This window comes from Scylla paramamosain, unplaced genomic scaffold (genome assembly GCF_035594125.1).
Source record: "Scylla paramamosain isolate STU-SP2022 unplaced genomic scaffold, ASM3559412v1 Contig93, whole genome shotgun sequence".
NCBI classification, from domain to species: Eukaryota; Metazoa; Arthropoda; class Malacostraca; order Decapoda; family Portunidae; genus Scylla; species Scylla paramamosain.
The window spans coordinates 119,958-147,500 of record NW_026973758.1 but is presented as its reverse complement, the minus strand read 5'-3'; the positions used below and the strand labels follow the sequence as shown (position 1 = coordinate 147,500).

The 27,543-nt window shown below is 40.2% G+C and overlaps 1 long non-coding RNA gene across 1 annotated transcript in view; it reads left to right on the top strand.

The window, feature by feature from the left end:
- Positions 1–26,749, top strand: part of LOC135098939 (uncharacterized) — a 64,298-nt gene extending 37,549 nt beyond the window's left edge. Inside the window, exons 3-4 of the long non-coding RNA XR_010267510.1 lie at positions 16,354–16,482; positions 26,178–26,749. This is a non-coding gene — a long non-coding RNA (uncharacterized LOC135098939). The remainder of the gene's footprint in view (positions 1–16,353; positions 16,483–26,177) is intronic.
- The last annotated feature ends 794 nt before the right edge of the window (positions 26,750–27,543 follow it).

Below are 27,543 nucleotides of genomic sequence, written 5' to 3'. Positions count from 1 at the left end.
CACTCCCGCACCTTCCCCACAGGAGTGGTGTGGGGACCGGCGCGCTGCCACGCCTCCACCAGAAGTCCAAGCTTGCGGGCGTCCATCACCACGCCCCACAAGGAGGAGATGATGAGCGCCACCGCCACCACCACACTCACCACCACCACACAGATGCTGAAAGTCTTTGCGCAAGTTTTCATGTTTGGTTTGAATTGATATTGTGAGCAGAGGAGAGAAAAAGCAGTGGTGAGGTGAATCACCATTTATGGATGGTGAATGTGGAGAGTTGCCATATACACCATCAAACAGGTCACCTTGCAACTACTCCACCAACACCATCACTACACCATCACTACTACCACGTCTTCTGCTTTCTCATCAAAATAAAATAATTTTTGGTAGGCGACTACGATACCTGATTTGACTGTTTGTTTCTTGATTATAGCTTTTGTTACACATTCTTCCATCCGTGTGTCTGTTTGTCAGTCTTTCTTTCTTCCCTCCCCCTTGGTTGCAGGTTAATTAGAGTTGAGGTGATTAACTGGCATTGATTTATTCTAATTCTTTTCATGAAATCTGAAGCGGGGAGCTTGAGTATAAGTACACACTGCTGAATCACAAACACACGTAACTTTTCAAGAAAAATGTTGAGACCCTTCTTGCCTTGATCCTGTCCCGCAGCACCGTCACGCGTCACATCAAACCTTCCCCTGTCCCAATGTCTTCTCGGGTTTCGCCACCTTTGCCTTCAAAGCTAAGAGTAAACTACTTAATGAAACACACTTCGCAATGCAGTGTTGTCACAGTGTCAAACAAGCTGTGCCAAAATGCAATCATGATCCAACTGTTTGTTTACAAGATGTTTGCGCAAAACGATGCATCACAGGCTCTGACACGGGTAGTAGCGGTCTCTCTACCTATTATTATTATTAATATTTTTTTTTCTGTTTATCTTTTATCAATAATCAGTCCCCTTAATGGTGTTGCATTTACTACAGTTCTGTTTACTTCCCTGCCTCCAGCAAATGGGAGCACCTCTTTTCATCTATTTTCATTCTTTCCTATGAAATTTCTTTCTGGGTTTTACTTCTCTAACCCCGTAAGGTATTTATTGCCGAGCTGTTTCCTGTTTGCCTGAAGGTGGTAGAGAACCTTCTACTTTCCTGTCCTTTTCTTCTACAGTCACCTTAATACCCCTAGGTCAGGTCACCTCGTGAGGACCGCAGGGTCTGTTGTAGCCTGTGTATCTTTGTAACTCTTTGTAACTCCTCCTCCTCCTCCTCAATATTCAACAACCTTCAATAACTTCTTTCTTTAATTTCTTTAACCTTGTAATTTTCCAAACATTTTCATGCACAGTTTCATAGGTAAACTCTCTTTAATTGAACGTTCTCTATGTATTTTTAAGTACGCATTCTCTCTCTCTCTCTCTCTCTCTCTCTCTCTCTCTCTCTCTCTCTCTCTCTCTCTCTCTCTCTCTCTCTCTCTCTCTCTCTCTCTCTCTCTCTCTCTCTCTCTCTCTCTCCTCGATGTAAGTCAAGGGAGAGAGAGAGAGAGAGAGAGAGAGAGACGAGAGAGAAGAGAGAGAGAGAGAGAGAGAGAGAAGAGAGAGAGAGAGAGAGAGAGAGATGGGGGATAGAAGACGCTGGACACTCGGGTAGATTGCCAGTGTGTGTGTGTGTGTGTGTGTGTGTGTGTGACTGGAAGACAAAACATGTCAGAACACTCATAAAATTAAACAAGAGTGACTCATATAAGGCGAGGAGCCAATACACCTTTTCATCTTCTCCCTTCACAGGTAAGCCGAGGGTCATTATCCACTCATCTACCTGTACATTAGCGGCGCCAGGGTGAGCATAGATTGGAGATTTCTTTATTACTTTACCTGTTCTTACCTGCTGTGTGGAATTAATACTTTACCTGTGTTGATTACCTTATTCACCTTGCCTCTGTCAGCTCGACGAGACAGCCTCCTCTTGTCCTTCAAGTGTGGGAGTGAAGGAAAGGAGTGAAGGAGTAAAAGCGAAGATGAATAGGAATAGACAGCTGAAAATATTCTCTTATGGCTTCTCTCTATTTTCGAGGGTGGCGTGACGTGGGAACACACACACACACACACACACACACACACACACACACAACACACACACACACACACACACACACACACACACACACACACACACACACACACAGAGAGAAGAGAGAGAGAGAGAGAGAGAGAGAGAGAGAGACAGAGAGAGAGAGAGAGAGAGAGAGAGAGAGAGAGAGAGAGAGAGGATGAAAATAGAGATAAAGATGATGAGGAATAAGAGACTGCAGAGGGTGGAGGAGGAGATGATGAGGAATAAGAGACTGCAGAGGGTGGAGGAGGAGGAGGAGGAGGAGGAGGAGGAGGAGGAGGAGGAGGAGGAGGAGGAGGAGGAGAAGCTCTGCGGGAGATGAGACGGTGAGTTTAGTCGACTGCCTCTTACGTACATGCTGGTATTGTGTGTGTGTGTGTGTGTGTGTGTGTGTGTGTGTTGCTATTCTTGTTTCTATTGTCTGTTGTCAGAAAGTGAACATGAATATCAGGAAAGAAAGGAAAGTATTTCACTCCTACTACACAAACACTTTCTCTCGGCACATCTCTCTCTCTCTCTCTCTCTCTCTCTCTCTCTTCTCTCTCTCTCTCTCTCTCTCTCTCTCTCTCTCTGGGAATGGAGTCTAGAATGTGGGTGGGGAGATAGGTGGGAGGAGAGACGTTTTATGCTGTTCTCTTTTCGTCTTCACCTTTTCTGGTACACGTTCATCCTTGTGTCATGAATCACGATGTCTTGAGTACCTGACGGGAGTCGTGGTTGTTCGTATTCGCCCGGGTTTCGGGACGGTCCGGTGTATTGCCATGTTTTTCTTGTTTTATGCATTTTTGTATGTATATTTGTAGGTCAAATTATGAATATTTATTTTTGTGTGCCTTTTGTATATTACTTAGGTGAGGCTTGATATATAGGGAAGTGAGGTGTTATCATCAAGTGCGTTCTGGGTGGCCAGTGGTGACGTGACCAGGGCTGTGTCAACACCAGGGTGGTGTTGGTTGTGTGGGGTGCACCTGGGCCCTGTGTTGGCCTTTGAAGGTATGTTAAGCACTATAAATGTCTCTATTTGACTGTGATTATTATGTGTGTTGTTAGATGTGGGTATGGTTCTGGGAAAAGGTGTGGATTGCCTCCATATGGTGCATAGCTGTGCAGGATTGATGTGGTGACGTGGCTACGGTGCAGGGAGTAGGTGGTGCAATGCCGGCGACCCGACACATTGTGAATTACCAGGGGTTGTGCGGGGCAATAACCACCTTTACACGCGAACATATATGTTTTTTCTATATCCTTCTAGTTCGTGCATTACTGAAGTGTTTTGTGAAGTCAGCGACTGTAAGGTAACTTGATCACAAGATTGATTACGAATAGGCTAGGTCCATTAACTACACGGCCTTAGTCACCTTTACTCGGCGCTCGGGTGCCTCGTCATCAAGGCAGGCACTGTCCTGTTCGTGTGACCAGGGATGCCGTAAGCCTCACAAGGGGTCACGGCGATAACCAGTGACCTCTGGGGCAATGGGTGGCCAAGGCCTGGGTGCTTTGCCGACAAGACACCCTCGGCTTGGCTACGACAATAGTAGTAGTGGTAGTAGTCGTAGTTGCTGTCCTAACAGTAACGGTAATGGCAACAGTAGCAAAAGTTAGATGTAGAAGATGGAGGAGTTATGAAAATAAAGAATAAACGAACAAATAGAAAAAAATACAGAAAAGACAAAACATCGCAGAACAACAACAATGAAAATAATACAAAAAAAATAATACAACTTCAAAAATGTCTCCACCTTGCCAGCAGAGATCACCGCCCCCGTGACCGCCACGAGCAGGGAAGGGAAGTACAAAGACAGTCTGAGAGCGCCCCCGAAAAGCTCGTCGCGGCGCTGAGGGTAATGGCGTCCTTCTCCCCGCCGCGACGATTGTGGAGCCGACGAGAGAACGCTGCAAACAATTTCCAGTACTGCAAAAATGTCCTTAGTTGGTTACCGAAGACAGGCTCGACCTTTTCGGGAATGGCGAGGGCGGTGGTGGTGGGTGTGCTCGTAGTGTAGGTGGTGGTGGTGGTGGTGGTGTACGTTGTGTTGGTTTCTCCCTTTGTTGTTCTCTTCTCTCTCCCTCTCGTTATTGATTCGTTCCAAGCTCTGCATTTAATTCCAGTCAATTCTCTTTCATGCTTTTTTCAATATTCCAGCCGCCTGTCTCCTCCACCAGCTCGTGTGGAAACTCAGTAAAAAAAAAAAAAAAGCAGGTAACAAGGCAGTATAAATAAATAAAAAAAAAAGTTTTGCCTGCAATACCCTGAGACTCGCCCGCCACGGAATCCCATTTTCTCCGCTTGTTCTCCTTTTTTCTTTCAAGTGAGGCAGGGCACGCACTAACGAGTCCCGCGCTTTTTCCACTCCGTGCCGGATCACGAAGCGTCTCCTGAAATAATCGGATGTAATTACCTCATGGCCAGCAAAGCTCCGCCAGTTGTCGGAAGGAGCGCCGCTTTGACATCGTGAGGTTCATCTGGTAACGAACTTGATGTACTTTTTTTTTTTTCATATTACGGTAACATTATATTATTATTCTTTCATTTATTTTTCTTTCTTGCGTAGTTCTCATGATCCTTTGCAGTAAACGAGATTTTGGAATAGATGCAGTGCGCTCTCTCTCTCTCTCTCTCTCTCTCTCTCTCTCTCTCTCTCTCTCTCTCTCTCTCTCTCTCTCTCTCTCTCTCTCTGGCTGTACCCTTGAGAATGACGTCAGCCGCCTCCAGGCAAATGGTTTCTATGTACATGAGCGGCAGGAACAAATTAATTGACCTGTCGCTTGCTTTGCAGTGCGTTTGTACCTAAAATATCCGCTCCAAAAACAAAAAAGAATAAAAGAATAAATAAGATGAGTAAATAAACAAAAAGCAAGTACTCGGGAATTTCCTGCTTGTGGCTTGTATAAAATTGATGGAAATGTCACGATACAAAATATTCTTACAATAATTGTGGTAAGTTTATCCATTAGTATTTTTTTTTTTTTTGTTCTTGTATATGTATATTATTTCAATACAATTTTGCTGAGCGAGATCAGGTAGAATTATAAATAGACAGCATAAACGAGCATTGGCATGTGTCTTTCACTGGGACCGCAACATGTAGGTCTCGTGGCTTCCCGGATCCTCCCTTCCTTATGATCTTATGATGTCAAATGTCGGGAGGAGGAAATGTGAGGCTGGGAAAGTAGATATAGGTATTTGCGTTTCACTGAGACTGCAACGTGTAGATCTGATGTCTTCTTGTATCCTCCCTTATCAAGTCAGGAAGAGAAAATGGCAGGATGGATAAGGGGCTGAGAGGGGGGAATTGACAAGTATGGCCGCACTCCATCGTGGAGGGCGCGGGAAGCAGTTACTCCTTCAGCTCTCCTCCAAGTCACAAGTCACCCCTGAACCATTAAGTCTGCTGGATTATATGTACATTTAAATTTCAGATTGATTCATGCCATATTCATGATTCTTCTACTGTGACTTTTATCGATGCCGTGATGCCCCGTAATGGATTCTGGAAGCGTTACTGATGTGCCTGTGTGCTCCGCGAAGTGTTAGTCTTCCGCACCATGGACCGGCAGTGCTCGTGGACTTGGAGGCTATAAAGTTTGTGCACTTAAGGAGAAAGATTTTATGCAGTTAGAAAGCATTGTGTGTTCGCTGCTCTTTGGATATTTACACACACACACATACACACACACACACACACACACACACACACACACACACACACACACACACACACACATATTCTGAACGGTTACTGATAAGTTGCTGTTACATTATTTTCCATATTCTTTCTGTACACCTATTTGTTAGTCCATCCAAGCATTTAATATACATTTAACCTCTGTATTTTTCTTTAATTCTTCCGCGTATGTTTAATTTTGTCTTAATTTACAAGAACGACGAGGAATGCACATTATGAAATCAATATAAACAAGATATACGAGAACAATGTGTCACTTCCTTAACAGCAGACGATAGTGATGGTCGGCCGTGAATGGTCAAGTATCGCTGGTGGTGTCTAGAGAGTTTGCACGCTTCTTCTCACTCCTCTGTGCAAGGAATCTGAAGTCTTTGCCACAGGTACTTGATGGAGAGTCGCTGATGTCACACGAATCAAGGTCATGTATGAGTAACAAGTAATTCATATACTGCCCATTACTTTGACTCAATACGGATGCAGGACTAATTTTAGACGCAAATGTCCCCTGTACTTTTTGTCAGAACATTGATTTGGCCTTGCTGTGACTGTGGTGAATTTAATGTTTGAAGTTGAGAGAGAGAGAGAGAGAGAGAGAGAGAGAGAGAGAGAGAGAGAGAGAGAGAGAGAGAGAGAGGAGCAATCAAGGTAATAATGGAGGCAGTAACTCGCGGTCGACACTCCCTCAGTGGGACGACAGTAATGGCTTCCCGTCCCTTGTACTTGTCGTCTGGTGTTTCTGGAGCGCCTCCATCTGCTTCTTACGATGTATTTATTGACGCTCTCCATCGCCCATGTCGGTGTTTATCGATGTCCCTTCGTCCAGTGTGCTGCTCCTCGCGCTGACCTCCCTTGTGTTGACCTCTTTCCTCATGTTTCTCTATGCAGGTGTTGTTTATCCAGGTGTTCAATTATTGCACAACATGAAAACATAAGCAAAGTTAAGGAAAAAAAGCATGCCCATCTTAGTCTTTGTATATAACATGTATAACTTGTCCGGCTATCATCTCTACCAATGTACTTTCAAATTTCCATTTTAAGTATCCGTACATATTCGGAGTCTATTCTAGTCATCCACTCTATTTAGAAACCTTCTTTTTTTTTTTTTTTTTAATATGTTCTTTTCATCTCTCTGTTTTTATGAAGCTTTAATCCATTACTTCTACGTAAGCCTTTCCAGGTTACTAACCCCGAGACTCTTGCCTATATCCCTCCCTCTTTATATCCATCATGGCGGTCAAATACTTTTATCACGTGGCTTAATTCTAGTTTTTACCAGTGTTTTTTTTTTTTTTTTCTTTTTTTTAGTTGGTGTTTTTTTTTTATCTGATATGTTAAATTTTACCTGTAATAAGTTTTTTTTATTCATTACCATTTATATTTTTCATCATTACATAATTTCGATGAAGCAAAAAAATATTATTCTTTCGATGTTATTTATTTATCTTATTTATCTTATTTATCTTATTTATCATTATGCAATTCTAATTTGTCAGTGTGGCAACTTTACTTTCAATATTTTTTTTTTTTTTTATTCTTATCATTACATAATGTGTGAAGTTTTGTGTAGTTCCGTGTAGATCTCAGTGCTTGTAATGTGAAATGCTGTGTTCTTCCCGTACATTAATTTTCATATCTTTCTCTCTCTCTCTCTCTCTCTCTCTCTCTCTCTCTCTCTCTCTCTCTCTCTCTCTCTCTCTCTCTCTCTCTCTCTCTCTCTCTCTCTCTCTCTCTCTCTCTCTCAACGACGTTATTTTATACAAAGAAACGTACACGGTTTTATTGAGACATATATCAAGATGGACTTAAAGACTTGAACTACTGTTACTTCTTTTTTCTGTCAGTGGTGCCTTTCAGATTTATATTTTAAACTTCCACCAAACCATTTCACTAAGTCTGAGGAGTGGTAGTAGTCGTAAGCTTAAGGATTATCAAGACTTCCTGTGGAGCTAAAACTGAGCAAACCCGTTTGTATTTTTTTTTTGTCAGCAATTAACAGGATCTTTTCCTTTATTTGTTGTCCTTGATTGTCCTTATTGCTTCCTGCAGCTTCCCTTATGTTCTCAGGTTCTTTTTTTCTTGCGGACAGCCTTCTTCGCACATAAGCGATAAAAAAAAGAAAACACGTTACCATTAATACATGCACTTGCCTCACATAACTTCCTTCCTCACATTGCAGAAGACAACGTAGAAATCACTCGTACCTTCTTCTTTGGGCCATTTCTTTTTAGGAGCCACCAGAGCGGAGCACGTGTGTCTATCTCTGCTGTTCCCTTTCATGCCTGGGTCTTGATTTGATTTCAGTAACGTTTCATTATTGGTATTGTTTGAATTTTTTTTTTTTTTACGTTTTATTATTATTTTTTAATGTTATATTAGTAACCTCAGTTCTACGTCTACCAACAAGTGTCATAACGATCACATTGTGGGGAAAATAAACTGATTTGAATTTATACCCCATCACTCCCATGTTTTCCTTCAAGTCATCCCTTCGCTTTGGTTTTCTTCTCTTCCCCTTGCCTGTTGGGTTCATCTCCTGTATCTCTCCTCAGCACATCGCCAAACCACATCCATCTCGCCTTTCCTTCTGTATCTAAACCACCTCAGTCTCTTCTCTCTACCTTTGTCCCCAAACTTAACCTGCAGTCCCGTGTCCCCCTGACTTTCAAATTCAATGGCAGTTCTTAGCGGTAACTCTCTCAATCACCCACAGTATCAGTGACACCACTAATGCACGAGCTGACCACTAACAACTGCCAGCCTCGACACCAGCTCCTTAAATAGACGTAATTGTTGATATAGCTCCTTAAGTAGACGTAATTGTTGCTATATAAGGAAAAGTTGCCACAAGCCTACTTTTTTTTTACGCATTGAGCCCTCCTGCTGCTGTGAAACTGAGGTGGAGCAGTGTTAAGTTTGTGGATTTGTTTGTGTGTGTGTGTGTGTGTGTGTGTGTGTGTGTATAACAACCTTAGTGCCTCAAAAGAGAGAGAGAGAGAGAGAGAGAGAGAGAGAGAGGAGAGAGAGAGAGAGAGAGAGAGAGAGAGAGAGGAGAGAGAGAGAGAAACATAGTACCATAAAATTAATACTGTTCATCCATGTTTGTGTGTGGGTGGGTGAAAATAAAGTACGGTTTGTCCGTTGTGTGTGTGTGTGTGTGTGTGTGTGTGTGTGTGTGTGTGTGTGTGTGTGTGTGTGTGTGTGTGTGCGTGCGTGCGTGCGCGTCTATGAAAATATTCCCTCAGAAACTAGACACGAGAAAATCAAATACAACGTTGAAATAACACCGTATCAGAAATGATATGGAAATACGAGTTTACAACATATTTTCTAATTTAACTTATTCCCTCGAGCGGAGCGAGAAGCTTCCAATTCCCCGACCGGAGCGAGGGGCTTCTAATTTTGTTACGGCACATCTCTACAACCCACCGCTCCGCCTGGCCCCTGGAGGGTACAGCGATGATTTGCCCAGGAGCACCTTTTGGTGTCCATCGCATATAAGAATTCTGATTTCAGTCTCGGAAACTCTATTTACTATGTAACTTTTGATGGCGCATCTTTCTTATTTCATGACTCGCCGTTTTGCATATTTCAATTTATCTGCATGTGAGCGTTTTCCCGTATTTTGCATATTTCGATTTATCGGCATGTGAGCGAAGGTTTCTTGTGCCTCGCAACTCGCGCAGCTATCGCCTCATCACTGTAGAGTGTAGATCGAACGCTCGAACGCACATTATTTGCCATAGCTTCTTTCATATACGGGATAGCCAGTCTTGGTTGACACCATCAGACTCAGCAGTGACTGTAGAATCAAGGTCTGTGGTAAAAACTTGACAAAACAGGAAAGGAAATGGTATTACGACGAGTAGAACTGTGAAGATGTTAAAAAAAGTCTAACATGTTTTACTTGTGCTCGGTATTTTCAGTAGTTAATCATTGAATGCTGAAATATGTTATGACATTAAGTAGGAGAAACTCTCGTGAACACGACAGTGTGATCAGAATACAGGGAAACAACAGAGTATGTAACCAAAAACACCTTTTAAAAATTAACAGTTGGGATGTATAAATATGTCGCCAATTGTGTAGTACATGTCATAGAAACAAAAACACAAAATACAAAGGAAAGCATAGCAGGTGATATATTAATGTAAAATTCAGAAGGGCATCGTAGCAAGTGATGTGATGGACTGCAGTGGTCAGGTGTTGCTCCACTAATAGGAACCAGTCCGGCTGGTGACGGACTGTTGGGCGGGATGTGACGCCGCGAGACAAACAGGTTCTCATGGCACGGATCGCTCATTAATTTAGTGCCAAACTGATGGTGGTGTTTTTGTCACATGATGAACAGTTTAGAGGATGTCACTGTGTCTGACAACTGCACTGTGGCTGGTGTGGGAGTTAAAGCGACGTTATCCATCAAGTCCTTTTCTTAACCCATTCTTCAGAACAAGAAAATGGTGGAAGTTGCAAGAGACCATTTCCTGAATAAAACATAGCCGTTTGTTGTCCTTATTCATAATTTTATCTAGTCTTCTCTTAAGGCTGCACATTGACTCACCACTAACTTGTTACAGTCACATGTAATGTTACTCACCTATGTGTCATTCTCGCTCCGGTCTCTCTCTCTCTCTCTCTTTCTCTCTCTCTCTCTCTCTCTCTCTCTCTCTCTCTCTCTCTCTCTCTCTCTCTCTCTCTCTCTCTCTCTCTCTCGCTCTCTCTCACTGTCTGTTTCTTTAATGGATCAGAAGCTCTGTAAGGGTGTTATAACAAACACGTTGTGGCTTTTACACTCATTTGGTTCCTTAGGTGCAAGTATGTACAGAGACACCACGTCTGGCTTGGAACTCTCGCGAGCCCTCTCTGCCCACCTCGCCCACCGGCACTCCACCCGGCAGCTTCACCTTCAGCTTCATATCATGGTGGCCAGGTAGCCAATACAGGGACCTTTCCTAATACTGTTGTTACGTATGTTAAAAAGTACATAATACATGATAGTACTAAACAGAACACATCATGATACAGTATACATGTATAGTGTCATGATAGTACTAAACAGAACACATCATGATACAGTATACATATATAGTGTCACCAAAAGTTAACTAGAGTAATATACATTTATGTACGGCTACAACTCGTTTCCCATACTGAGTCGTGAAAACGATGCTGAACTAAGAGTGATTTTTACGGCGCAAGCTACAGGAGAAGGAAAAAGAGATGAAAATTTATATGGAAACCCAGCTGACCTCAGCCTGGGTCCCACGCTGTACGTGAGGAAAGAAGGAAAGAGAGAGTAAACTATAATGTAACAATTCATGCCATTACAAACTGTCGGATTAATGAGTCCGTTCCAGTCACATTCCATCATTTTAGAACCGATTTCTTCTTATTGCTGATATAAGAAAAAAAAATCCCACTTCTCCCCAAAATTGCCTGTTCTTAATTAGGGTAGAAAAAGGGAAAAATAGATGAATAACTAGATTACATTTTTTAGCTCCTTTGTCACTAATCTTATTGTAAACATTTGAAAATAATTATGTATAATGATTTTCTGTGTAAATCAAGCTGATGTCATGATGCAGAAAGAAATAGACACATTTTTCTACTATTTAGACCATTGCCAGATGCTTCTGTGATGATCGTATGGTGACTGTTCCCAGTGATAGTACACAATCCTTATTAAGCTAGAATTTTAATCATAAAAGCTTTCTGGAGAGCCTCAAAACTGCCCAGTCAGATGAATTATCACAAGAACAATGAGACCAACTTCGAAAATATAAACAACTTTCAATACAGACTTAAAAATAGTCGAGATAAGAATCCAGACTTTGAGAGGATAGTCCCCAGTGGTTTATATATATATATATATATATATATATATATATATATATATATATATATATATATATATATATATATATATATATATATATAATTCATATTGGCTGTTAAAACAAAAGCAATGCAGGAAGACGGATTTCGTTAATCCCGGAAGAGAACAACATATTGGCCATGGTAAAGTTAAGGGGGGTTGAGTAAAAAACCGTGTTTGCCTGAAATCAATACATAATGCAGGTGATTGACGTACATTATCACCTGGATTACAAAGAGAGGGAGACGTGGACGCAGGTGAACTACTTTGCATTTACCTGCTCCGTTCTTCTCTAATTTTACGGTTTTAGTTTTGCAAGTACATTTAGTGTAGCTTTGTTACATTTTTTGTGATATAATAATAATAACAATAATAATAATAATAATAATAATAATAATAATAATAATATTATTATTATTATTATTATTATTATTATCATTATTATTATTATTAATCAACGGTTTATTGATAGATGCTACTGATAGACGCAGGGAAGCCACAGAACGACAGACTTCTGATCTCTCTAAAATTTCTGATTGGGGCAGAACAAACTTAAGTGTTGTTCAATTACCTTTTTTTTTTTTCTCTCCATCTATCAACTCGGCACAACCTTCCAGACAACTATCGGGGGCCCCTTCTTCAATGACACTCAGCTGTCCCCCTCTTCTACACTGAACATACTCAGTCTGTTCTTTATTTATAATCTAAACTAGAAACTTAACATCTCACCTCTAGCTAAAACAACAACTATGAAGTTAGGCTTTCTGAGTCGTCTCCGCCAGTTTTCTCACCCCCTAACCCCCCAACTGCCAACTCTATATACGGGCCTTATCCGTCCATGTAAGGAGTATGCTTCACATGTATCTTGGGGGGAGGAGGGGGGTCCCACTCATACGGCTCTTTTAGACAGGATGGAATCAAAAGCTTTTCGTCTTGTTAGCTCCTTCCTCTAACTGACTGTCTTCAGCCTGTTTCTCATCGCCGCAGTGTTGCTTATCTTGCTACCATCTACCGCTGTTTTCATGCTAATTGCTCTTGCTAACCTCCCCTTTTCCCTCGACCTCACTGCACAAGACTTTCTTCATTCACTCACTCCTTTTCTGTCCACCTCTTTAATGCAAAAGTTAACCTGTATTCTCAATCATCCCTTTCTCTGGTAAACTCTGGAATTTCCTGCCTGCTTCTGTATTTCCACCTTCCTATGACTTGAACTCTTTCAAGAGGGAGGTTTCAACACACTTATCCTGTAATTTTTGACTAACGCTTTCGCCTTTGTCCGGGGACCGGCACTTCATTGGGCCCTTTTTTTATTGCACTTTTGTTGCCCTTGGCCGGTGCTCCATATATATATATATATATATATATATATATATATATATATATATATATATATATATATATATATATATATATATATATATATATATATATATATATATATATATATATATATATATGCAGCCAACAGCTGAAAATATACATTGGTGGTAGAAAGAAAACCTTAAAACGAATGAGAATACCACCAAACCAGAGGCAAATTATGAGGCAGACAATAACAATGAAAGGTAAAAGGGCAAAATTAAGAACAGAGAAATTAAAACAATATAAGAAGATAAAATTAACTAGAATGACAAACAAGAGTAGCAGTAACATGAGTGGTTATTAAACAGCCTGACTAGAGTGGGACGGCGATGTGCTTGTAACGGTCAGTGCAGCCTCTGATGGGGACCAGCTTGGCACATGCGCTTAGGGCTCGTCGCGGCGGCGGTGAGTCGCAGGGAAGCAGGTCGCGGTGGTGTGTGTGTGTGTGTGTGTGTGTGTGTGTGTGTGTGTGTGTGTGTCCTCCTCCTGCATCAGACTTGCAATACTTTGACATGTCTCCTCTATTCCTCTCCTTCTCATTGCTTCAATAACTGCTAAGGTTTTTACAGAATCGGGGGCATTTTTTGATCAGTGGAAGTCATGCATTGTGGATTCATTTATTCGACATATTACTTTGTACCTCGTATGAGTCTTCCAGTGCATTCACATGTACCCTAACCTCAATCCTCCCCAGTGTTTCGGTCACTCCGAAGGTGTATATATGGTTGAGGATATTTTTCTTGCTCAGCTAAAGCCACGCATTGTGGATTTATTTATTCGAAATATTTCACATGGATTTCGTGAGCTGCACAACGCCTCCTGAATCCTGTGTGCTGTGTTGAATTATTGCAACAGAAAACGAAGAAGACAGTGAAATGGTGACTGGTGGTCTGGTGTGGCGACCCCTAACGGGAGTCGCAGGAAGGAGTGAGATCAAGCGTTGCAGTAACTCTATTAGAGAATAGTTTGTGAAATACTTGTGTAGCAGAGATAGTGAATATGTTGGTCGGTTCTTTTCAGGTCTTTTGATGTCTCTTTCCTGATGAATCAATTGCAGCTATTCCGTATCAATGTCTAGAAAAGAGGATTTACTTTCTTTGGTTATTTTGACTATTTTTAGACTCTCTCTCTCTCTCTCTCTCTCTCTCTCTCTCTCTCTCTCTCTCTCTCTCTCTCTCTCTCTCTCTCTCTCTCTCTCTCTCTCTCTCTCTCTCTCTCTCTTTGTGTGTGTAAATTATAACTGTCCGTCTTCTTTTCTTGTTTCTTAATTTCCTTTCTTTTTCTTCCGTTATTTCTTTTTTTCCTTTTTCCTTTTTTTTCTGCTCCTCCTCCTCCTCTTCCTCCTCCTCCTGCTTCCATTCTTCCTGATATCGGGGACCGGCACTTGGGAACTATCTAATCCCGACGTGGCAAGCAAACTATGCCTCAAGGAAATTCATGTTCTTCCTTTTTCATGCGGACCTGTTCTGCCGCCTCTTATCTTCGGGGGGAATATTTTTCACGGCGATTCCAAGTAGAGATTCTGCGTTTGCTTGGGAAAGGGAAAAGGGGAAAGTTTTTTTTTATTTGTTTTCTTGTGGTGTGTGTGTGTGTGTGTGTGTGTGTACATGAGTATTAATGGTGGCCTTATCACACTGCAACACCCATACACTCTCCCTAACATAATTTGCCACCACACGTTTATCTCCCCCTATTGGCGTATTGGAAAATGAAACCGTGAAATGAAGTTGGATGCAGCATGTGTATAATTCCCACTTGCCGATCTATTTTCGTATATATAGGAAATAAAGCTGTGGAAGAAGGAAATTATTACGTAAAATTTCCTAAATATATACCGTAAAGGGCTTTTGTTGTTGAAAAGACATAATATTCATCCGCCGATAGGTTTTAAATTGAAGACAGCGACTTATCTCACGTCTTTGCTCATAACTCATTGCTCTATCTCTCCTTCATCCTGCAGTGCCTTGGCTCAACACTTCCACTTTACATTTATGCAGGAGTTAAAGCGCATTGTAATTTCAGTTTTGGAATGGAGTTCGGATGGTGGATGAAGTGCTGAAATAGAGATCTAGGATCTCAACTTCAAGCTGATTCTTGCTAACTGGACTTCCCAACACGTGGCTTCATTGTCACATTTAAAACTCACACAATATTAATTAAGAAGAGCATAACTACTGCTTACCACATAACATCTTTTTCTCTAGATATGTTTTTCAATGTACATATGAGATCGATATTTCTGACAGCTCTCCGCCATCAGGCCAGGCCATCTGTCATCATCATCCATCAATTTATCCAGCCATCTCTTGAGACTGTGTAATGTCTGTGCACTTAACTCTTTTGTACATTTTGCTAGTTTGTAGTCATGCTTGTAATTATATTTTCCATCCCTTTAAATATAAGCAGTAAGGCACTACCTCTGCTATTTAACCCTTTCATTCCGGTGATCATATATGAACGATTGCATCAGTGCGTCCGTAGCGACGGCGATCGTTCCCGTAATCAAGAATTTTCGCGCCTCAATTTTGAGGTCCAAGCGCGGTTTCTCGAGTCAGATGGCGCGTGGAAGTGTCTGGCATCTGTTTCCACCCGTAGTGTTGCCACTAGCTCTGTATATTTAGCGGTAACTAAGCTATTCTCCCATTCTGAGGGCGACACTTGGTAACCCGTGCGACCCGCCGTGTGGAAAGCACCCTGATAAGAGCCAAGGGACCTGATAAGAGCGAAGGACACGGATAGCCTGATAATAGCGAAGGATCTCAGATCCTTCCCTATTATTATATGTGTGTGTGTGTGTGTGTGTGTGTGTGTGTGTGTGTGTGTGTGTGTGTGTGTGTGTGTGTGTCTTCCCTGGGCTGTTTCTGGTTGACGGATCACACAGCGAGATCCTTGATAAGCCATAACTAACCTTTTCAGAGATCACATGGAGCTACAAAGTACATCATTGTATTCAGAATAACACAGAGAGAAAAAAAAATATTAGTATTTAAACAGTCTTCTGACAGTTTCTAGGTTTATGATTTTTCCCCGTCATGGCTTATGGGAAAATAGTTTAATCACCGGAATAGAAGGGTTAAGGGTGTTATAACATTTCATATAAAACAACACTGCGACACCAGTAACCATTTGCACCACATTACCAATACTACCACACCTTTGATAACACCACCATCACCACCACCACCACCACACTTACATTCCCACACCACCATCGCCACACCACTAGCGACACCCGCGGGGCACATTATCGTGGCCTCAGGTGTCACTAGTCAGGGAAAGACGAAGGATAACTAAAAGAATTGTCGTCTTTTTTTCCTCTCCCTCCCAGAGCAGCCGATCAAGATATATAGTTTGGAAGGCCGCCAGCCAGCGCCCACCAGCGGCCCCAGTGCTCCTTGTGCCTTCACTTGCGGCGTCCCCTCTCCCCTATCCTCCTCAAAGTCCTTCAGCATGTCAGGTATGGCTTTTGTCTTTTATCCCCTCCGCTATTTTTCTCTCTTTTGACACAGCTGACGAGACCTTGAAGTGCGGTGCGTCTGTCATTCTCTTTGTCAGTGCTCTCCCCGTTTTCTTTCATGTTGTGTGTCATGTCTGCTTGACGGTGCTGCTGCTGCTGCTGTTTTTTGTTAACGTTTGGTGCACGGTGTCGGTTTGCCTATTATAGGCAGCACGGGGATGTTGCAGCGGTGTTTTGGTCTTTGTACAGGTCTAGTCTTTGTTTGGAGAGAGAGAGAGAGAGAGAGAGAGAGAGAGAGAGAGAGAGAGAGAGAGAGAGAGAGAGAGAGAGGTGGGTGGGGTGGGGTGGGGTCGCCCAGGAAGTATCTTGTGTTGCTAGTGATGATGTATAATTACTGATATGCAAGTTATTTGGTGTCATTTGGTATTCAGTCTGCTAGTTTGCTCGTAGAAGTGGTGAGGCATGGAGGTTGCCGTGAATTGCAACAGTCAGCTTGCACGTCTATTTGTCAAATTCAAGACTATCCTATTTTTAAGTCTACCGCTATAATAAATCATTAATAGTGGTAACAATGATAAGCAAGTGTGGTAGGATCGACTGGCTTGGCTGATGTTACGGTAGTTATTCGTATGTTTTTCCTTGTTGGGATATATATATATATATATATATATATATATATATATATATATATATATATATATATATATATATATATATATATATATATATATATATATATATATATATATATATATATTATGGTGTAAAATTAATGCACATTCGACAAGCAAGAAGGTTGAGCCAGGCAGTCAGTCGTTTAAGAAGGTGAGTTGAGTTGTTGGGTGGGAGTGCAGCCTTCATATCGGCACTCCTTGGCGTGTTCTGCTTACTGTCTGGGTCTTCTGTTTTCCTCTTTCTGTTTACTTTTGATGAGGTCGTTTCTTCTTCCTGTTTCAGACGGCGGTGTTCCTCTTAATGGTGTGCGTGACAGTGTGCGGTCTCAGACAGTTAAGTCTGTGTACGTGACGCATTGTGAATTATGAATATAGTCAAAACATTTTCATCCATAAAAAGACAAGTACTTTCATATATTAAAGGAAAATGCAACGATTTTCTAACATGAATGAGTTGACGTGGCTTACAAATGAATGGCCGCCATCATTAAAGAGACATTAGCAAAGATTGGTAGCAGTGAACGACTTAAATTGTTTCCCAGCTGTGAAATGAATTAAAGTTTTATTATTATTATTATTATTATTATTATTATTATTATTATTATTATTATTATTATTATTATTATTATTATTATTATTATTATTGTTTTTATTACATTAATGAAAAATTCTTGCTAAATTATCACTACAACTATGAAAACACTCATCAAAAACACGAATAACTTTCAGTAGAGCCTGTTAAATTTCAGGGATAAAATGATGCAATGCTTGGGATTACAGTCAGCTGTATCACATCTACGTATACTGCCACTTCCTCTAAGACTTAAAACAATTGACAGGCATACATGTGCCCTGAGGAGTAGTCTAGGAAACAGGACACAGTGCAGCATGTAATACATTTATAGCCTTGATCCGTTGCTCCATCCTCCTCGTGTGTCATGAGGGCTAGGAGTGTGTCTTTTTGTTCTGTACTACCTCCACCATCGTTTTCCTCACGTCCTACCAAAAGAGGAATAGGAAGAAAAATGGGAGGTGGTGGATGGAGCAGAATACGTAAATTTCCTCTTTCACATCTTTATTTCCTCCTGTTGCTCCTCTAATTTCCTGTCTTGATTCGTTATCTTACTCCTTTTCTTACGTTCTTCGTGTTCTTTTTTTTTTTTCTCCCTTTTCTCAACAACACCAAAGGGAACAGACCACCACACGGCTCCTCGCTACCTGGCTACCTGAGAACTCGATATCGCGGCTTTTCACTCACCTGGTGCTATTACAGTTAGGTGTTTATCCTTATAAGGCAGTGCTTGATAGACTTACATTTGCGTCTTCTTATGAAGTCACGTGGAGGAGATACTCGTCAAACACAAACACGTCTGCTTAAAAAAAAAAAACGTTCTCTAAAAATCGCCCTAAGTGCAGCTTTGACCACGTAAAGAAAAGGAACGCTGACAGTTTTGCTTCATGTGTACACGCGCATCGTTTGCTTTCTTTGGAAATTCCAGGGTTACTAGGAATTGTAGTGTTTAGACCAGTCGTTGGTAAGCTGACAGGCTTTTACAATTTTCAATATTTACTCGTATCTCTTTGTATAGATTCTCTCTCTCTCTCTCTCTCTCTCTCTCTCTCTCTCTCTCTCTCTCTCTCTCTCTCTCTCTCTCTCTCTCTCTCTCAGCTGGTATCAGTGGCTCCAAAGCTCTGGCCGCGAGTATAAACCGTTCTCAAAGTTGGCCGTCACTTTTCTGTCTACCAGACGCGGTCCGCCAATTGCGCCCAACAATTACTGGTCTCAGGACGATATTGGCTTGTTTGCTGCAGGGCGGAACTCAAATAACAGCAGCTGGCTTTTTAAATTATATATTTAGATAAATTAGAAAATAAATAAATAAATAAAAAAATAAAATAAATACATAAATAAATAAAAAAAATAAAAAAAATAATGTAACACTGCCGTTGATTTAACACATTAGTCACTCAAAAACACACCAGCTAACTTGAAAATACTCCAGCTAACAAAATATATATATATATATATATATATATATATATATATATATATATATATATATATATATATATATATATATATATATATATATATATATATATATAAATGAAAACACAGTCGACAGCGAGCTGTTCAGAACAGACCAGATAAGAAAAACACTGCAGCTGATTGAAACACACACGAGGTGACTCAAAAATCCGCCAGTTGGCTAAAAAAAAAAAAAAAGTCAGCTCAAAAGCTCTGCAGGTGATTAAGAAGAAACCAAATTACAAAAAAAAAAAAAAGTAGTTAAGATAATTGTACATAAAGCACCAGAAAAGTCAAATCTTTGTTGTCCAATGGAGTTATTGGTAGAACAGTCACACCACCAAGTTCATTGCATGGAGATTTAGGAAATAATACTCTAGGTGGAAACATGCTATCAAGCATAGGTTACTTTCCGTGCACGTCTCCCCGCCAACACTGACGCCCAAGTATTGATGTAGGTGTGTGTAAACACACCGTCATTTTTCTTTTTTTTTTTTTCTTGTTGATTAATTTTTGTGTGAAGCAGTAGTTGATAGGAGCGATACATTATACATGATGGCTTTTAATCCAGTCTGGCATGCTGTGACAATACGGCGGCTTGGATTTATGCGCCAAGTGGTGTAAACATGCATGCTCTTTTTTTTTTTTTTTTTTTTAAGTTATGGTTCACATATCTCAGAATCAAGTGTATCTTTTTATTAATTTCATCTACTGTTATTGTTTTACGGAATACAGTGTTCATAGGTATTTTTCAATCTTATTTTTCCTTGTAAATGCATGAATTGGTATACCTTGGAGAAAGGTTCGTGTTCACGTGCTGGCACAGTCTGCCCCGCGTGTTTTTTTCTTCCTTTTGACACTAATTTCTTTCTTTTTTTTTTTTTTTATTAAAATCATGAAGTCGCCCTAGAAAAATCCAGTAACATTCAGTAAACCAAAGATTATCATATGGGTGTTCACAGGTGTTTTGATACGGACAGCGTAGAATAATAAAAACATTCTTAAAAACCCCAGTAACATTCATCAAAGCAGATGTTATCATTCTGGTTTCCATGGGTGTCTTCTTGCTTACAATGCTGAATATTTGACATTCCTTGGGAGCATGGAAAACATTTTTAAAAACCCCTGTAACTTTTACTAGAGTATGTTAACAACAGTGGAGTTTTATGCTGGTTTTGACATTCTCTACAATCATGGAAAACGCTCTTAAAAACCCAATAACGTTTTCTAGAGTATGCTAAAAAGCAGTCGAGTTAAGATCACGAAATGTTTTATAATGCTCAGCTTACATAAGTAATGTTTTTTAATTGCTACTGGAAAACTGGAAATAATCAGCTTCCTATGTCCTTGTTGCCTCACATGTGCGTATATCAAGGCAATGGAGCGTTCAGTACTATAACAATAAACCTTGAAACCCCGTGTGTGTGTGTCTGTCTGTGTGTGTGTGTGTGTGTGTGTGTGTGTGTGTGTGTGTGTGTGTGTGTGTGTGTGTGTGTGTGTGTGTGTGTGTGTGTGTGCGCGCGCGGATGCGGCTCATGGATAGCATTCAAGAGGACGTGACAACAATGCGAATTCCAGACAAAAACCGTCTTTCTACTTTACCTCTGCGTTGCCTGGTTTGGTCTGTGTGTGTGTGTGTGTGTGTGTGTGTGTGTGTGTGTGTGTGTGTGTGTGTGTGTGTGTGTGTGTGTGTGTGTGTGTGTGTGCTGGAAAAGTTATTTCTTCGGCGATATAAAATTCCTCCTTAGACAGGAATAAAAATCACACAAGCCTATAACAGTTTGCGGCGAGAAACAGGAGGCAGCAGGAGTAATGGCGGCCATTACGTGCACTCTGCCGCAGCCGCCTTACTGCTTCCTGATGAATTTCCAAGTGCTGAAATTACTGTCATATAAAGAATACAGTATTTCATCTCGCTTATAATAAAACATGATCAGAATTGTGAAGAAAAGTGTTCAGAAACATGAAGGAAATTATTACCAGTCCAAGGGAATGTATATATATATATATATATATATATATATATATATATATATATATATATATATATATATATATATATATATATATATATATATTTTTTTTTTATTTAAAAGACTTAAACTCGTGATCCATAATGCACAAGATTTCATTTATGCAGCAATGAACACTCGTGTACTTATCTAAAACACGTTCACTCGTGATTGTGTATGTGTACCTTGTCATTTATATTGTGAACGCAGGGTCACCTGAGCGGCCGAGTGATGGTCTCTTATAACAGAAACATACCTATCGTGTCCACTGCCTCGTTCAAAAAGATATCTTATTTTTGTGAGTCATGGAGTCTGGCTAAGGCTACACAAATGAGATGACACACCGCTCAATATGTAGCTCCCATAAGCTGGCCAGTTTAGTTTCGGAGAGCTATTGGTACTGCTCTTGTGAAACAGTTTGAGTCGTAGGAAGAAGAAAAACAGAAGCAGCTGAGATTTCCAGAGTTTATCAGTAAAATATATGAGAGAGCGAAGATAGCGAAGATACATGCATAAGTAAATTGGACATACTATGAGCAAATATAAGTCTTACGCATCGAGGCATGGAAAATGGGAAGCATCCATTTACTTAATTCAGGAAAGTTGTAACCAGGGAAATAATGGTAGAAGATATGCAAAGGTGGGCCACAAATTGTTTATCTTTAAAACTTCAATTAAACACAAACCTTACAAGTAATGATGAATATAAAGTTACAAAAAACTCACAAATTTAGCCATCAATTAATTTTCAGGTGAAGTAGATTTTAGTGAATTACCTTTCGAGGAAACTAATTATCTTGAACTTTAGATTTATGAAAGAAAATTAACTTTCTGGAAGTTCCTCATGCCGACTCAAAATAATTAATAAAAACACCGGACTCTCCTTCAGTTGTTTATTGTCTTTCTAAAGGCGGAGAGAGAGAGAGAGAGAGAGAGAGAGAGAGAGAGAGAGAGAGAGAGAGAGAGAGAGAGAGAGAGAGAGAGAGAGAGAGAGAGAGAGAGAGAATTTAACCTAGATCTATTCTGGTGTTTAAATGAGTACGGAAAAAAAAGAAAGAAAAAAAAAAAAAAAAAAAAATATATATATATATATATATATATATATATATATATATATATATATATATATATATATATATATATATATATATATATATATATATATATATATATATATATAAGTTTCACCAAAGTCTCTTTTAGAGACTTTGGTGAAACTTTTGCTGTTGCCTTGGACATATCAAAAGCCTTTGATAGAGTCTGGCACAAAGCTTTGATTTCCAAACTACCCTCCTACGGTTTCTATCCTTCTCTCTGTAACTTCATCTCAAGTTTCCTTTCTGACCGTTCTATTGCTGCTGTGGTAGACGGTCACTGTTCTTCTCCTAAATCTATTAACAGTGGTGTTCCTCAGGGTTCTGTCCTGTCACCCACTCTCTTCTTATTATTCATTAATGATCTTCTAAAACAAACTTCTTGTCCTATCCACTCCTATGCTGATGATACCACCCTGCACTTTTCCACGTCTTTTCATAGACGTCCAACCCTTCAGGAGGTAAACATATCACGCAGGGAAGCCACAGAACGCCTGACTTCTGATCTTTCTAAAATTTCTGATTGGGGCAGAGCAAACTTGGTATTGTTCAATGCCTCAAAAACTCAATTCCTCCATCTATCAACTCGACACAATCTTCCAGACAACTATCCCCTCTTCTTCAATGACACTCAACTATCCCCCTCTTCTACACTGAACATCCTCGGTCTGTCCTTTACTTATAATCTGAACTGGAAACTTCACATCTCATCTCTAGCTAAAACAGCTTCCATGAAGTTAGGTGTTCTGAGACGTCTCCGCCAGTTTTTCTCACCCCCGCAGCTGCTAACTCTGTACAAGGGCCTTATCCGTCCATGTATGGAGTATGCTTCACATGTCTGGGGGGGTTCCACTCATACTGCTGTTCTAGACAGGGTGGAATCAAAAGCTTTTCGTCTCATCAACTCCTCTCCTCTAACTGACTGTCTTCAGCCTCTCTCTCACCGCCGCAATGTTGCATCTCTAGCTGTCTTCTACCGCTATTTTCATGCTAACTGCTCTTCTGATCTTGCTAACTGCATGCCTCCCCTCCTTCCGCGGCCTCGCTGCACAAGACTTTCTTCTTTCTCTCACTCCTATTCTGTCCACCTCTCTAACGCAAGAGTTAACCAGTATTCTCAATCATTCATCCCTTTCTCTGGTAAACTCTGGAACTCCTTGCCTGCTTCTGTATTTCCACCTTCCTATGACTTGAATTCCTTCAAGAGGGAGGTTTCAAGACACTTATCCACCAATTTTTGACCACTGCTTTGACCCTTTTAGGGACTGGCATTTCAGTGGGCATTTTTTTTATTAGATTTTTGTTGCCCTTGGCCAGTATCCTTCCTACATAAAAAAAAAAAAAATAAAAATAAAATATATATATATATATATATATATATATATATATATATATATATATATATATATATATATATATATATATATATATATATATATATATATATATATTTTTTTTTTTTTTTTCTTTCTCTCGTATCGAATGGAATGATTAACAGAGCCACAAATACTTCTCTGTAGACAATATAGAAGCTGACATGGAACAGACAAATCAAATGCTTCACTACAACCAAGTCGAGCAAATTATTTTCATTTGATCCCACTATGGAATAAAAAACCTGAATGCATCATAACATGACTGGATAATATCGGTGTTGTTGTAATGTAATGCAGTGTATTCATTGACGTGGTTGTGGAATGCAATATATATCCAAATGATGCCATCCAGTGTCATGCAATAAATTCCGTCACAAGTCAAGGCGTCCGTGACTTATTGGAAGCGTGCACACCGCCAGACAGTGACGCAGCGGGGCGGGAGTGTGGCCTCGCCTGTGCTGCTGCTCACACGTGCGAGCATGATACGTACTGGACTGCATGTAGGCCGTTGGATTGTACTTTTATGGAAATGGTGTCATTTCGGTCATTCTCTCTCTCTCTCTCTCTCTCTCTCTCTCTCTCTCTCTCTCTCTCTCTCTCTCTCTCTCTCTCTGTGCATTCCTTTGTACAAAGGCGCTAAAAACGAGAAAAAGACGTATCAAGAAAGTATCGTTGCATGTTCTCCTCCTCCTCCTCCTCCTCCTCCTCCTCCTCCCTGGAAGAAGGACGAGGGGCCGGCGCCAAGTACAGCTCGCCTCGCATACTCGTCTTTCCCTTGGCGAGACGGAAGAGACAGGGATGGGCTGAGCTGGACGAGGTGGGGCCTTCACATGGAGGATCGAGCAGGGGCTGGGCGGGACACGAGGAGCGGACTGAGTGGAAAGTTTGTTGTCTGTTGGTGAGGTGGGCCAGTGTGTTATAACGATGGTGCGGCGGAGAGGAGGGAGAAAAGGAAGGGAAGAAGAGGGAAGAGTATCTACAGGTCTAAGGAGAAGATAAGATAATTTTGTGCTTAAAATATAGGAGAAAACTTGAATTTTTTATTTTATCATTTTATATTCTCCAGGATCATATTTAACACTTTTTCGGATAGTTTTTTTTTTCATTATCACCTAATTTTTTTTTTGCCACTTATTTTTTTTTGGCATTACATTTTCTTAAAAATGGTAATGTTGCCTAGAAAAAAATCTACCTACTTCCCCCCCCCTCCCTCTCTCTCTCTCTCTCTCTCTCTCTCTCTCTCTCTCTCTCTCTCTCTCTCTCTCTCTCTCTCTCTCTCTCTCTCTCTCTCTCTCTCTCTCTCTCTCTCTCTCTCTCTTTTGTGATTTCATGCTAATAAATTTTCCAGTGTTCTGAATATTAACAAGAGAAGACTATATTGCCGGAGTTTCGATGCCTTGTTCTCTTTCCCGCTTCTTGTACTGCATAACAACATTTACTGATTTTCAAATACTTAAGCTTTCGTTTTACATTCGCGTAGTCAAGAGGCATGTGTAGGAAGGCGCACCAGGCGGATACTTATGTATATTACATCCAACAACGTGTTCTAGCAGGAGTTTGGGTCAGGAAAGGCCGCCTCCCCTTCCTGCCGGCACTGACGAAGGAATCTCCATTAGAGGACCGAAAGCAAGGCATTACATTATATGTTCTGAGGGGTTATTCCGCCATGAGTGCTTCATTACTCTGCCGCAACGCTTAACCACTCTTGTAAACAAACCACAAGTAATTCTTCGTTTGTTCTCTGATTTTTGGGTGAATAGATTTAACTTTGTTGCAGGCATTTGTCTGTTTGCATTTGTCATGTCCAAGGTGTGACTGGTTTATTCTTGGTGTTCATGAACGTTTCGGGCTCTAATCTCGGCTTTTTTTTTTTTTTTACTGGCTTTAGTGAGAGTTATGGTGGTTGTCCAGGTTGTTTCATTATTAATTAGTAGGTTAGCGAGATTTCTACTACACTATCAGTAGGAAAACATCCATGAGAACCCGATTAATCATGTCTGGCCATCTAAAATAGTCTTGGGAGATGACCACGTTTAATAATCATGTTTTCTGCGTTTAGTATAAAAATTAAAGAAATCAAATCCTTATCGTCTTGTTTCCCCAAAAAATGTAAAATGACTTTACAGTATTGTTTAACGTGTTGGAAAGCAAGCCATTCTGAGGAGTTAATTTTGTACAAGGCCTCCACTATTCCTCTGCAATAAGTCTGTTCATCTGTGGTTTGTGATGATGTACTGTTGTAGTACACCAGAAACAGAAATGGTAATTTTCACAGTAATAATTACCTTAATATCATTATCATAACTGTAAAAACAATAACAGTATTAATTCATTAGCAATAATAATGAGATTGATATTGATAGTAATGATAATAATAATAATATTAATAATAATAATAATAATAATAATAATAATAATAATAATAATAATAATAATAATAATAACAACAACAACAATACCAATAATTTATTACTTCATATCACTTTCATTGTCATTGTTGTTCTCTGTAGTGCTGTCCATCCTGAGACGCGGGGATTTAGCAGACTGGGTCCTGGTTAGGCTGGTGGGTCCCTCATGACGACTGAGAGGGACTAGAGTGCAGGCCTTTGTACCCTTCCCGCGAGGCATGTCATTCCTGCAGGGTGGGGAGGAACAGAGGGGACTGTTTCTCCTTGGATTATCTTATTTATTCATTCAGTCATTTTTACTATTTTTTTTTTATATTACTTGTCTCTTTCTCTCTAGAATATGCAGGAAAAGACAAGTTGTATAGGAATGCTGTGATTGTTCTGCCACTCTTGTTTAATTTATACTTTTTCTATAAGAGGAGGAGTATGGAAGAGTATGGCTTCCTCATCACGGCTTACTATGAGCTCATACTTATAAAACGCCTCTTTTTCATGTCTAACGGCTCTTGTATGTACAATATATTAGCCAGTCAAATTACACGGCACGTTGTAATTAATATTGTGATGCAAGGGCAGCTCTGTTTGAAGCGTAAGCGATGTAATAGAATGTTTTTGTTTATAATAATAACAGCTGACGTTTTAGTGTTTGGTTCATCAGTCTTTTGTTGGAAGTTTTCGAGTCAGTGCATTTTGTTGGTATATCTGAATGATGAAAAAAGTTAATGAATATATAATTATTTGTTTAATGTAACAATGGTGATAATTTAGTACAAGACAGAATAGTTATATATATGAACCCCTATTTTTCGTACAGTCCTGCTCAGAACTTGACTGAACTGTGAGTAGTGTTTTCCCTCGATCAAAAGGCCTCTGATGTGTTGGTAATCTGTTTCCAAATATGATCACTCATATTTTTAGCAGACCATGGACTTTAAGAGAGAAGAATAATCACAAAGAACGTGATTGCGGCGTGTTTGCTCGGGACAAGGTACTCGGCCCTATGAAAGGTTCTTATGCCATCTCACTGCCTCACAACCTCGGTGTCTCCATGCCGTGAAGCTTCACTGATTTGTAATCGGTTTATTTAAGCCCTGTCTCTATACAGTACCTACATATATACGTATGTAAGTTAACTTGTTAGCAAAATATTTAATGAAATCCTAAAGAAACGATAATCTATGGATGTGTTCTTCACTACAACTGACTATTTGCTCCAGAATATTAAGTAAAGTTCATCCCATAACGTCAGTCATTCATTATTCTTTTAGTGGTGTTTTATCATTCCGTCTTATGCATAGCAAAAAATGCTTAGTACGATTTTCTAATCTTGCTTCCACTCGCATCGTTTGTCTCTCCGTCCCGCAGTAAAGCAGTCATTCATAAGCTTTCCTGTCCTGCAGATATTCTTAATAACGAAACGCATTGGCAGACACTGGTTGCTACAGTGGTTTACGAGTTAAGGTACTTG